Raw genomic sequence first — 14,280 nt, 5'->3', positions numbered from 1 at the left:
AGCAAATTCACTGCAAAGTGATACAGGGCAACTCAGAGGAACCGCAAAAACCCACAAGTTACATCTCTGACTCTACAGGCCTCAGTTAGCATGTTAATTTAAAAAAAACAATTAAAAAAAAAATTAAAACATGGCAGTATGGCTTAGCTTTCCAAAGTTGCTTCTGAACCAACCAAGCAAGACTTCAACCAAGACTTCTGGAACAACGTCCTTTTTATTTGGGCTTGTTTTACAGCCACAGGGCTGGGAACCATGAACTCTTCTGTACACCAAACTATTCTAGAGTCAAATGACGTGGTCCACCTTGTAGCTAAAGCTGGACTAAAAGTCGTTTATGGGGTAGGACAATGATCCCAAGAATGGCAGCAGATCTCTGACAGAATGACTGAAAAACAAACGACACAGAATTCCAGTCAATGTTCAGACCCGACTAAAATGCTGCGGAGGCGAATGTGCATAAATAAATGCCCACAAACCTCAATGAACCTGTATCCACATTGCTATTGAAATTGGTTCTGCAAGCTACCAAATCATGGAGTTTACTTCAGCATCAAATCAACCAGGTGTTGACTGTCTGTGATAGGAACACTTAAAGGACCTGCTAATATATTTGGCACATTTAACTGTGTCCATTTATAAAAATGTGAACTAACAAACAAGAAAGTCTCTGGAGCTGTAGCCCGCCACTAAGTGCAGCTGTCTACCATAGCAAACCTTATTTTTTTCTCTCCATTAAATGTTAAAGTCAAACACTGCACTTTGAATTCCAAGCCACACCTAATGTTGTGTGTCTAACCAGGAAATAAATCTCTTTCATCCATCCACTGCTTGTTGCATCCTTTTCACCGCGCTCACACGTAGGCGTTCAGTCCCTGTATGCACAATTGCTTCCTCCTGACAGTCATTCTCACTGCCAGAGAACCTTTTCTGCAGGGCAAATTTGAAGAAGGAACTCGGAAATCTTTTTGTTAATAGAGGCCTGTGCAATCACGGAAGCTCTGTGATATAATAAAGGAGAAGCGGTGCAATACAAAAAGGTATACGTGAGCATGTTGGTACTGTATCCGAGTGGCTGCTTTTTGTGTCGGACATAAATCCTGTTTGATCAAATTCATTGCAGAGTGAATGCATCTGGAAAGAAACTGCAGCTGATGCTCTTCTATGCATGCACTATATGTGCAATAATTCAGCGCAGATATTGCTGGAGCTAGTAAGGGAGCTGCTGGACTTGTTAACAGTAACGATGACAGTCTCTGTCCTCTCCAGCGCGAGTGGAGTTTACAGTATGGAGCCAGGCCTCGCAGCTGTGGCTCCCCTCCGAGACGCACAAACACCCACACTGAAATGAAGACGCAGACACACTGAACTTCCTCCTGCAAAACAAACCAGCGCTTTCCTGTGCAGCTCCCAGAGGAGCGTGGGTGTGCGTGTGCAGGAAAAAGCATGTGAACTAATATAAATACATAAACACAGATATTTACACACATAAATTAAAAAAAAAGAAAAATAAGCTGTTTACAATTACATTTATAAGCTTTATGACCTGACATATGTTTTGGAGTTTTACAGAAAATTATGATGCAATTTTTATCTTTTAATGGCTTCTTTTTAAACAGCCTTACTGCACTGCTGACTTTTCCAGACATTACTCAATAATGCACAGTCAGAACTTTAACTTGTATCATATCTGTATGACGGGCCAGCTGAGCGCTCTACATCCAGGCAGCACCCTTGCCTAAAGCAAAGGAGTAAACTAAGATTATTCCCGATAGTAGGAACATGTTTGTGCAAGATGGAAGCATGAATGACCTGAGAACAATCCAATTCTCCTGAAATCTTCTTGAGTTCTTGGTGAAAACACGACTACTCAGCCATAGCCCTTCAGAGAGAAGGATTTGGGATCAGTAGGTTTAAAGCCTCTGGGGTAAATGAAGAGTTAAAGTTAAGGTTTTGTTTTGGAGAGTTTGTTGGGTCATCTTTGTTTAGAAGGCTTCGCTGCTGAACATTTGGTACTTGTCGCAGTCACTAGCATTACAGCCAGCCCATTGCAACCCTTGAACAATTCCTTGAACTAGCTGTGTATACAACCCAAAAACCGCAATTTACAAAAACCAGCAAGAAAATTACAACACTTCACTCAACAGGATCTAAAGTGTATTTAAAAACACCACAAACTGCACGTGTGCATTTCAACAAACAGTGTTCGTCTCAACCGTTGTCTATGAACAGAAGTTCTTGGAGTTCCCGTCTCAGTGGTCTGAAATTTGAGCCTCCACATTTGGTCAAGAGGCTCCTGGGAATATACGGCCGGGATGATGAGAGGGTGGGTGAATACTGGATGTGGAGAAGCGTGTCTTCCTAACACAGGCTGGATCAGAGAAAGAGAATATGGATAATGCACTACCTGGGGTCAACAGAGGTCTTCCCTGTGTGTATAAATTTTAAGTATGAACAGCACTGCTTTTGAATTTTAACTATAGGGCTGGACATCTGTCGATCGCTACCATCGCTACAGTCTGATGATAGCTGAATGCACACTTTGAAATGTGTAAGTATTGGTGACAGTTTTATGTATTTACACTCAGAAGTGATCACTTGATGTCACGAGTCTGATGTTTAGTTCTAATTAATGGAAAAATCTGGAAATCTATGTTAGATGCAGCTAATTGATGCATTTTTATTTGGTCATCTGTGAAAGCCAGTTTCAAATTGCTCACATTACCCCAATGCACACTTTTATGTTACCCATCTGCCCATGTTCATTTCATTTCCAGTCCACTGCAAAACCACACGTTACCTGATGTGTTTAGTTCTCTGTTGACCTCTTTTATAAGGCCAATCATTCACTTTCGGTTTTCTATATTTTCTGCATTTTGTGGTGGACCTAAGCTCCTGTTCCCCCTTTTCATCACTATTTGGTCTCAATTATTGTCCGTCACTCACTCACGACCCTGTGTTTATTACCTTATTTGTTAGTCTGATCAACAAATATAAAAACATGTAAGCACTGTTTGACAAACTTAACTTAAAGTCCATTTAATGGGTGTTTTCCAGAGCTTTCAACCACAGAAATCGACCCATGTGCACACCGGTTACAGTTTAAAGTCCCACACCAGCCTACAAACCTTCAATCTGAGACTGACTGCTGTCAGTCCCGAGTGGGATCACAATTGTTCAGAGATGGATCGCCTCCAAACAGCACTAACCATGGCTCGGTTACAATTGTGAGCCTCACATTAAGGTCCTGCATTTGAATCCAGGCTGGGGCCTCTTAATACAAATCTTCTAGCAAACAGCAATTCCCTCCCCCCCCCCCAGTTGCAAAGAATTTGGATCCTGTGAGTGAGCCCTAATAATCTCACACTATTCCACTGATGTTCAGGTGGCAGAATTGCAAAAATAGCAAAAGACAGGAAAGAAGATTATAACATGGATGCACCAAGCTTTGATTTTCAGTTCAAACTGGGCATCAGCGGGAGCTCTTCTGATTTAAGGTGAAACAGCCGAGTGGAAATGTTCCACTTCAAAGGATTTACCACCTGATATGATCTCGACTCTGTTCAATACACACTGTTAAATACTAACAGACAGTCTTTTGTTGTACTTAAGACTGTTTATGATAATCATCAGCACAGCTCCACAACTGTTTCATTACTGCAGAACTACTTCCTGTGTTGGACGCGTTATCAGACGCCCCTTCCTGTGCTCTCTCCATCACCCTGACAGCCTCCCGTGTGTGTTGCAGAAATACTGCATGTGTCTGTGTCCATTGTGAGGCTAAATAATAAGAAGGCACTTAAGCAAAAGGTATGTGTTGACACAGCAACTTCACTTTAATGAAGCGACTTTGAGAATTTTATATGATATAGCCCACAGAAAGAAAAGCAGTAGGTCTTTGTCTGAGTGGAGGAATTTATCAATAAAATACCACAGCGCTCTTACACTGTACCCCGTGAGGGTGTAATACTCATTATACAACAGAAAGCTACGAGTAAAAACTTGTTGGACTGATGAAAAGCAGAACCAGCATTTTTACATTCTTACCACTAACTGCAGAAAATCTCTGTGGCCATTTTTGAAACAGTGTTTTCCAATCCCATGCAAAGCAGACCTACTCCAGGCCACAGGTGGGACCCCAATTGGCCACCCCTACCAACATCATTGTACTAGAGTACGGTCTTGCAGTGGCCAACAACACTGGATGAGAGCACGGACAGGACCAGCAGCAACATAACTTCATGCATTTACTGACGTGTAATGCAACTTTCTGCTTCTACTCCACTAAATATTATATTTTATACTCTACACCGTTACTTTAAATTACTTTAAAGCTTTAAAAAGTCAGCTTTTACAGTCATTCATTTACAGATATGTTGCATTATTACATAAAAAGCAAAGTAGAAACATAATTTTCTATAATTGCTATTTGATTTTCAAAGTGCATGTATTCTCATTATACATCTTCTGGATTTATAAGCTACTGAAGTAAGTAAACATTCAAATGTACCTAAGTAAAAAATCTGAATAATCTTTATTTACCACTTTGCAAACTGGTGAATGTATCACAGCATTGTGTTTAAACAGTTTTTCAAGCAATGAACAAACAACAGGATGCACAACAAGATCTGTTCACCTTTAAGTTTTCATGGTTTGTGTCTTCATCAGTGTCAGTGAAGCCCACTACAGCCGAATCAATGACTGTGCTCTGACCTGTCAGTCATGTTTTTATCATCGGTGTAAAAAGCTAACAGCCAAAATCAATGTTCAGCTGACAGGAAACTTAATTCAGAGTTAACTCCAGTGTTTGACCTGCTGTTTGCACGACATAAAAGGTCAGGTGGAGATAAGAGTCCCAGGGATTCATCTTCTGTCTCACAATTCCTCAATCACTGATCCGTTTACCAGTTCTGAGTCATAGTTTGCTCCGATATATTAAAAAGCTACAAAAGCCAAAATTTGATTTCTTTAAATAAAAGTTTTAAACTTAGGTTTAAAATGAATTTGTATATTAAAATGGTGACCCCTTTCTGCAGCTGATTTTACCACTGCTTTCCAAAACAGGCCATAAGAAGTACTGATAAGTAGGGCTGGGCCATATTATAAAGTTCACGGTAATACCGGTATAATGTTAGGCAACGATAGGAAAATGAAATATCGCAATAGGATGTGAGTAAAACGCGCGTGCGCAGTGCCTTTGTTTTCATACGCACATGGCCGATTCTTGAGTGAAACAGATGAACCAGAATTGGTTTGTAAAAACGGTGCAACTTCAGTGATGTGTAACTGGTTTGGTGTTTGTCCGTCAGATACACGACAAAGCACATTTTTTTGCAGAACATGCAAGCAAGCGGCCGTCGCTATTGTCGTATTTGTCGGACTAAGATGCTCTTAAATCTGGGAGTAATCTGGGTCCTAAACTCCGTATACTTGAGGTCAAACAACACTGCAGCATCACTGAGAGTTAAAAACTGTCTAAATTCTTTCATCTTTAATAAAATGATCAGCATTGCTGCTTTACCAGGTGTAACTATGAAGTTTAACTTCCAGGCATCCATGAAAACAAAATTTATTACATTTAACGGAGTTAGAAGTTAGCAGGAAGCTAGCGGAAGTTAGCTCGCTAGTTACCTAAGCATGATATAGCATGTTCTGACGGAGAGATTTCTGAAAAAAATCAAACGTACAGCTCTGCTATCACTTCCAACATAAATGAAGACAGGAAACTAAACAGCAGTGACGTTTGTAGGGTTACTGAAGTTGGGCTAGCTGGTATATAATGATGTGCTACGTGATCGCTAGCGACACAGCTATGTTAGCATAACATAAACAGTGAAGCTGGAGGACGAACACTAACACTTTTCCACTTATAAAAAGTTAACGTGAAGGTTCTTCATGGTTAGAGACAAATGCAATCGCATGGCAGGATGCTGTAAACGGACCGAACTTCAGTGAGGAGAACAACTGAGATAATCCATCCACAATACGAGGTTAGTCATTAATATACTGCAACAACATGGGAATAGAGCAGCTACCAGAGAATTCAACATTAATGAATCAATGGTACAAAAGTGGAGGAAGCAAGAAGAATGAGTTTAATAAAGTTTGATTCATCTGACTGCTTTGTTTCGCTTAATGTGCCTTATAATCCCGTGCACCTTATGGTCTGAAAAATGCGTACTGCACAATGCAGTTTAATGTTGCAAAGCACCTCTTTTTAACTTCAGTGGATATTATACATGGTTATGCTCAGGATATGTCAGCCCATTTCTACTGGAAATGCCTTTTGGTTAAACTTTCAGCAAGGAATTTGCATTTGCACTGTTACATTTTTATAAAGCTTTAATGTACATAAAAACCAGCTTCTTGTTTAAGTGAAAATAAATGGAAGGTTGTCTTTTTGCGCTAGTAATGTTGTGGAGTTGTATTTTGTCTCGCATCAATTATATCGTCAGTTATATCGTTATAGCAAATTTTCAAATATATATCGTGATAAATATTTTTGGCCATATCGCCCTGCTCTACTGATAAGTATAACAGAAGTGAAGGGAGGTTCTTGGAAGGGAAGTTTACAGTTTAATGCTGCTTTAGGCTTAGATTGCTGTCGGACTTCCCACAATGCACTGAGGACTTCTCCTTGTGCCATTTACATGACACTGTGCATGTTTTCTCTTTCATGTAGTTTGTTTTTTGTCCTTTTTCTGTTCTCCAAGATGTTTGCCCCTCCTTGAGCCTATTTCTGTAGGAGCTCCCTTCCTGCTTGAAGGGAGTTTTTCCTCTCCACTGTCATTAAGTGCATGTCCAAAGGGGAACGCCTAATTGTTGGGGTTCCCCATCTAATATTGCAGGGTCTTTATCTAAGCACCTTGGAACAACTGTTGCTGTGAACTCGAGTTGTTTAAATAAGATTTGAATTAAACTGACGCTCGCATCCAAACACTTCTGAATAGAGTAAAATATGTTAAAATTAGAGATGGACCGATCCGATATTACGTATCGGTATCGGTCCGATACTGACCTAAATGACTGGATCGGATATCGGAGAAAAATAAAAAATGTAATCCGATCCATTAAATATCACGAAAGCACCTCACAAAACTTGCAACACGCCGTAACTCACCTCAGAACGTTAGCACGTCGGAGCAGTATGCATCATGTGATAGAGCGGCTGTGGCATGCGGGACCTGTGGTCTGGATAGCATTTGGAGCTTCGCTAGCAACCTGGCATTTCATCTCCGACAAAGTTATCCCCGAGAGAAGTAAAGCAAGTGTGTAAGTCCATCTCTGACTGTTTGTAAAGCATTCCTGCGTTAAGCTTAACGAGCGACTGCCTCTCGCTCTCCGGCTGCTACTTCAATCGTGAAACTGCTTAAATGATCAGCTGATCGGCTTTTCTGTCGCGAGTCCGTCTTTGTTTTTGGCCCACTTTGCACCAGAAAGAGGAAACCAGCGGCTGAACAACAGCAGCACGTTTAAGCTTGATAAGCTGTTGTTAGAATTTATTTATTATTACTTTCTACTCCAGGATCTTTTTCTACGTAGCTGACGCTGGTAACTGTGCAGGGGCGGATCTAGCAAAGTTTAGCCAGGGGGGCCGATAGGGCATTAACTGGGAAAAGGGGGCACAAAGACATACTTTTCTTTCTTATTCTCGTTTAAAATGTCTAGCTTTTAATAAATAATTATCTGACACACAAAGTTTTAATTTGATGTAAAATGAATAGAAGTCAATTACTGTATATAGTGACTATTAAGTCTAATATATATACCCTAGTAAACTATAGTACTTTTTCCTTTGGGAAGGTACCATCTGTGCAGTCTGCAATTTTGTTGAAGAAAGATGTTGAATCTATTTAATATTTCTTGAAAAATAATTGATTTCTGTGCATTTTTTTTCACACTGCATCAAATTAAGGTTGATTACGTCGATTAAGCATCATGAGGTGGAGCGTGAGGGGTGGTTCCTTATTTTTTATTTATTTATTTTTGTTGTTGCTGGGAGTTGGAACCCTATTAGTTAGGTTGCTTAATATTTACGCTAAGTACTCTTTAAAATACCAGAATAGGGAGGATGGTGTAGGTCTAAGTTTATTAGATTGATCAGTATTGCTGAACTATGAAATATTTTTTTTGTATACAGGTATAACAGAATAGCTTTAGTGTAGTTGTTGTTTTAAACTTGAGTATGAACTTGCAGACTTGCAAAATGCAGCAAGATATTTTAAAAAACAGTTTTGTTGATTAAAAAACACTATATCGGATTCATATCGGTATCGGCAGATATCCAAATTTATGATATCGGTATCGGTATCGGACATAAAAAAGTGGTATCGTGCCATCTCTAGTTAAAATGTATCTCCCAGTGCTCCCAGAGGTATACAGATGTTTTAAATCTTAGAAAATATGAGGACCTACATGAAGCAATCAGATGAAAGACTGCTAGCACCCTCAGGATGAACAAAAAGGTGGGGTTCAGTTGAGTTCTCAAGCAGGCAGTCCACCAAATCATCAAAAAAAAAAAAAAAATCAATATTTTCCTTCAATCACAAGTCTACCACTGAGGTCGTCATTGAAATAACATCGTCAGGTGGCTGAAAGCAGGTCCTGAGTGAAGCTCTGATTAGAGATCTTAGAAGGCAAAGAGGGAAGATTAGGGTGGAGGTGATCAAATCTTACCTGTTCAGTGATGAAGCCTGTTGAACCCTGATGACATGAAGAACCTCTCTCTCCTCACCTACAAAAGACACAAGAGTTGAGTTTGTTATTTCCTTTAGTTATACTTGGTAAACTTATTGATCAAAGCTTCGAACATAAATGCATATTTTTGGGTTCGATGGTTTAAACATTCAAAAACATTGCTGCTGTGTGAACGCGGCCCGGCGAATCACTCGTAGCTTTAAATCTGAACTCGCTAATTAACTCTCCCACGGAGTTCGACTTGAAACACACAAATTAACAAAATTGAAGCGATGAGGTTTACGCCACCATTTGATAGAAGGTTAATTATGCTCAGAAACAGCTGAAAAACAGGAGAAAGAAGCAGCCAGGAAGTAAACTTCAGAGGAGACGACACCCCCACACACCAACGCTGCTCATATACACACACATGCTAATTACGCCTAATGCAGGAATCACTCAGCCTCCAACTTTTTTGTGACTCAGCTCAATCAGACTTTAGTAGTCCATGTGATCTGGACCAAACTAATCAACCACCTACACTACCAATCAGCCACGAGTCAGAACACTTAACTCCACAGCCTGGCAGGGTGACCAAGCTCAGATTAACGCAGTCTTCAGTACTTCACAGTTACCCCTGATTAAAGTGATTTCATGCCATTCATGACACGGCGCCCCGATCCCGGCTCTTAACATGCAGGAATTTCCATCGCACTTCACACAAAGGGAACTTTTAAAAAACGCTTAACATGAATCTCATAGAAAATGCATTAAATGCACCATTAGCTCAATTTAAAAGCTCAAAGGCAACAGAGTTGTTCATATAAGCCAAATGTCTGAAAAATATGGACGAACCAACTGAAACTCTACACACTAAAGTCCACGGAAAGACTCCATCTGATAATCTGTCCTTCAGAAAGAAAAGATTTGACTGATCAGAGTTATGAGTTATAAAGATGAACCTGTTTTTCCTTCTATGGACAAACAGTTCAGTTTTCTCAAGTTCTCTTCTGCACAAGCTTTTTTGGTGTCAGTGCCAGTAAACAGAGTTTCTGACAATGTGTGCAGCATAAACGTTATAAAAACGGCACATTTTAACCGAAACCGCAATCTTTCACTGAATCTAACCAAAGGGTTTTATGCAGGACATGAAGCTCCCAAAGCAGCTCCCGATGAATCGGTGATTCCTCAAACGCTACCCCTCCTCCAGCCTCCCAGTGTGGACACCTGTGGCTTATCTGTGAGGCATCAGAGAGGATTTTTAAACCTCTACTTAGCCATGAAATGAAAATCTTTAGATTTGGAATATGCTCTGTGAGGTGTGCCGTGGGCAGAAATAAGCAGCGCCCCTGGAGCAAACAGCACACAGAAGAGGTTCACCTGGGTTCAGAAAGGAAACCTGTTGCCAGACCTGAGCTGTGGAGTGCTCCGCCTGCTCCTCTGAGGTCTGCTGAGTCTGTGGACTTACTCCACTTTTAGTTCTGTAGTATTTTACCTCCAATGAGTGTAAATGTCATTTTTGTATTTTGTACATTTTGTTCTTTTATATTCTTTCATCCGCTGTCCCCTTTTTGAAAAGATTTTGCACCATCTTAGATCAGTTTTGTAAAGTGCTTTGTCTTGGAAAAGCACCGCATAAATAAATAAATATGGTTTGCTCCCTCTCGCTGTGAGGCAGCAGCGCCAACAACCGCGCCACGCTGCAGCCCGTTTGATTCCTGAAGATGAGAATGATTTGTAAATGCTGTAAAACGTTTTGTGTGCACATGCTGACATCAATAATCGGCTCTTCCCTTGAAGTGGATTACGTGACGCTTCTCTGTGTCGCTGAAGTTTAGGTGCCTGTCAGGTGTCCATCTGCGAGCAGCGTGCTTATGATCAGCATTTTTAACAATCTGCCAAATCAAACATGCGGAGCTACCCAGTGTGGCGACTCCTTGTGATTAAGGCAGCGTCTGAAAGATTTTGGATGCGTGTGAAGACTTCAATGAATCAAAGCAACAAGTCAAAGACATGGTAACATCTATTAATATCTACAGGTCTTAAAAAGTAGTGGTTAACGGCTACGATTTCAGTTAAGTCTGTTTTCAGTTCTTTTAAAAATAAAAAAAGATAATTCGTATTAGCTTTGATATTCCTCAGAGTGTACCCCTGGGAAGTTGTTGCTGGTGATTAGTGCCGATCCTATAAATACACACGATACAAACTCTGCTGGGTAAACATGCATCCAGCTGCCGAGTGTCAAACGATTAGCCTCTGTTTGACCTGCAGCCCAGCGATAAGTTATTTCCTCTAACATTCACACGCCCGACTTGGCTGTTTGTTCTGGAGGAAAAAACCCAGAGGGCCTGCTCAAATTTGCTGCATTGTTTAGCTGAAAGATGGCAGTTTAACGACTGAATTCCTCGTTAAATACGTTGCTTATTAATCCTTCATCTTGTGAGGCGTCATTGAAAATTTTGAGGCCTTCTGAAATCGGCTTGCCTGCGTCTCAGTTCAGGCGTTGCAGCTGGAAATTCTCCATCTAAACTTATAACTTTATAATAACTTTGGTTATCTTTCTACAAACATTTCCTTCTCTCTGTGGAGCACTGAGTGCTGAAATATAAATGAATGATTCTGTTAACTCTAACTGGAGGTCAAACCAGTGATTATTTTCATTATGGATTCATCTTCTAATTACTACCTTATAAAATCCACCAGGCCTTTAGTCTCAGGCTAAAGATATTTAAATTTAAGGTTTCATAAAAGACAAATAAGCAAAATCCTGACACCGTATGAGCTGGAAAAGAGAAAATAGTTACTGATTAATTTTCTTTCCTTTTGCTTTTTCGTTTTGCTCCTCTGCATTAGAGCACGGTGACTAAAAAGGCCAGATTCTTTAGGAGTATATCTGCTGGTGATCCCATTTGTTTAACGGAAAGAACTGAAGCTAAATTAAACTTTATTTGAAAGGAAATGCAAGATTTAGTTGAAAATGACAAAGAAAAAAGCGACTTAAAAAGATAAGAAAGCTGTCAGTTAATATTTTCTATTGCTTGATCCTCAGTCCATTCATAATGCATGACAGGAGATAATTTTAACGCTCTCAGGACTCTGATGTTGGAGGTGATCTGGACCTTTTCCCCATTTCATGCATGAAATAAAAAGCTGCTTTGATCAAATTTGAAAAAAAAAACACGCGCTTTAATGAAAGCTGAATCAAAGCGTTCCTGAATCCAATTCTGTCTTATCATCAGTTTACCTGTATCGCTTTTATTTGAACTGCAGTGTGAGCAAGAAGTCAGAGTAGTTCCAGGTGGATACTGGAATCCATTGGGGGCTCCTTTTGTTACAGATTCATAACTTATTATGGAACGAATTTCAAGTCAAAGCCGACGTGCGTCTGACTCTGTAGTCTCAAGGTTGCATTTAGCATTTTGCAGGTGATGTGGTGCCTCTGGTTTCATGACTCTTTGCAGACTAGAGAAAAGCATATTGGGGTTTTGTTCATGAGAGGGGAAAGGAGAAGTCAAAAGTCACAGCTCCTATTTCCCTGCCCTGATCTATGGCCACGAACTGAGAAAAAGAAGAAAGAAAAAGATAGCAGATTCCCTCAAAAGCCAAAAGCGACACCACAGCCGACGCGGGTCTCAATGAGAGCTGAAGCTACTGTTGACCAACTTATGAGTAGATAGTAAACACATCAGATCTTACTAGGAATACAATAATGCTGGATATCTGCACTGATATGGACTTGGTTACATGTTAGGAATGAAAGAATGCCACATCGTTTGACCGAAATGAAAATCATCAACCTACAGAGGGCTGAATTCAAAACCATCCTGAAAACCAAAGAGCAGAGCATTTTGCCAAAACGTCACTGCAGCAACTCAAAACAGTAATAGTAGTTTGTACGCTCCCACATGCTTGCATACAAGCTCCTAATGAAATAACGAATGGTGTCCTGGGGGATCTCCTCTTGGATCAGGACCATCACTGAACTCCTGGACAGTGTGAGGTGCAACCTAGCAGCGTTGGATGGATCAAAACATAATGTCGATGAGGTGTTCTATTGGATTTTGTTCAGGTGAGCATTAGGGCCAGTCAGTGGTATGGACTGCCTTCATCCTCCAGGAACTACTTGCATAATCTCACCACATGAGTCAGGGCATTGTCGTCTACTAGGAGGAACCCAGGGCCCACTGCACCAGTCTGACAGTGGGTCCAAGGATTTCACCCAGATACCTGATGGCTGTCAGAGCATTGTTGTAAACTGTGTAGAAGTCTGTGCCCTCAAATGTTATGCTTCTCCAGACCATCACTGACCCACCATGGAACCTGTCATGCTCAACAATGTTAGAGGCAGCATAACTGGTGTAAAACCAACGGTCAGTTATGTTTCTCTATAAATGTGGAGAGAGCTTTCAGGTAAGGCGAGGAGCTCGGTTATTTGACAGCAGAAAAAGAATCTTAACACTTTCACTTTTTAATCAACTGGATATTTTGCATTCCTTCAACATTCTGTCAATCGATCATGCATGTACCACGGGGTAAATACAACCTTCTGTACTGCAGCACAGCATCCTTGAGACTTAAGCAGTCTATTATTCAAAGGGAGTGGGTGTTCATGTTTCTGTGTCTCGCTTGTTCTCCATAGTGGGACGGTCTTATATACACCGCTATGTATTTTCTGAAAAGACACAGACACATATGTGGAAGTTGAGTTTTTCCACTTAGAATTGAATCAAAGAAAAAATCTGTCACAATGAGACAGTAACACTGACAGTTTCTTTTATTAAACACTCTGTAACAGAGGACAGGTTGACAGCATGATTACCTCTTTACTGTTTTTATTGTATTTAAGGCAACACTTGTGTCATCCACTTTCTTAGTGCACCTTATAAAAATCATACCCAGGCTTTCCAACCCCACAGAACAGCTTGAGGTGTCTGCACACTATTTTCAGCACAGATTTCAAGGTGTTGTGTTGCTTTATATGCCTTTAATATCAAGTTAGATAGACAACGGAGAACATCAAGAAAACTGGATAGAGTTCCCTCCTCAAACCCCATCTGAACTCAATTATGCAAGGCGTGATGAAAAAAAGTTCCAGAAATCAGCCCATTAAAATAAATAAAAACATATTTTACCACATATCCTCTCAAAACTCCTCTTCACATGCACCTTTTTCAGTACAGCCGTTACTTTTCAACATCCTCTCATTAAGTTCTGCTCACTGCAATCCTCAGCATCAAGTCTGTGTCATACTGACCTGGCTTTTATCGACTATCGACAGGCTCGTGTGATGACAGCTAGGTCGTTTTGTGGTCGTTAGCAACTTTCAGTGGGAGAATTTTTAATTTTTTAAGACCAAAGCTCTAAGGTCCAGTCATGAATAGAATCAGGAGCATGCAAATGCTTTTTCCAATGCTCACAGAGACCACAGACACATAAGTTTACTACGACAACTAAAGGAGTTTTTTTGGCCATTCCTTTCCTAATAGCAAGATTTAGCTCCCCGGGAAATCTGTCCACTTTCTTTCTGCCATCCATCCATCACTCATTATTCACACAGCACTCTAAGAAGAGAATCACAGACTTTCCTCTTCCAGGCCACCTCCTGTG

At 40.5% G+C, this 14,280-nt stretch overlaps 1 protein-coding gene across 1 annotated transcript in view; it reads right to left on the bottom strand.

Moving 5' to 3' along the window:
- plxnb2a.1 (plexin b2a, tandem duplicate 1) overlaps nt 1-14,280 on the bottom strand; it is a 231,712-nt gene that overhangs the window by 155,117 nt on the left and 62,315 nt on the right. Inside the window, exon 2 of the mRNA XM_085436803.1 lies at nt 8,674-8,731. The gene's annotated coding sequence lies outside the window, so the exon portion shown is untranslated. The remainder of the gene's footprint in view (nt 1-8,673; nt 8,732-14,280) is intronic.

This window comes from Copadichromis virginalis, linkage group LG17 (assembly GCF_057382275.1).
Source record: "Copadichromis virginalis isolate Kocher_CV1m ecotype Utaka linkage group LG17, C_Virginalis_male_GT1.1, whole genome shotgun sequence".
NCBI classification, from domain to species: Eukaryota; Metazoa; Chordata; class Actinopteri; order Cichliformes; family Cichlidae; genus Copadichromis; species Copadichromis virginalis.
This window is presented reverse-complemented; position numbering and strand designations above follow the sequence as displayed.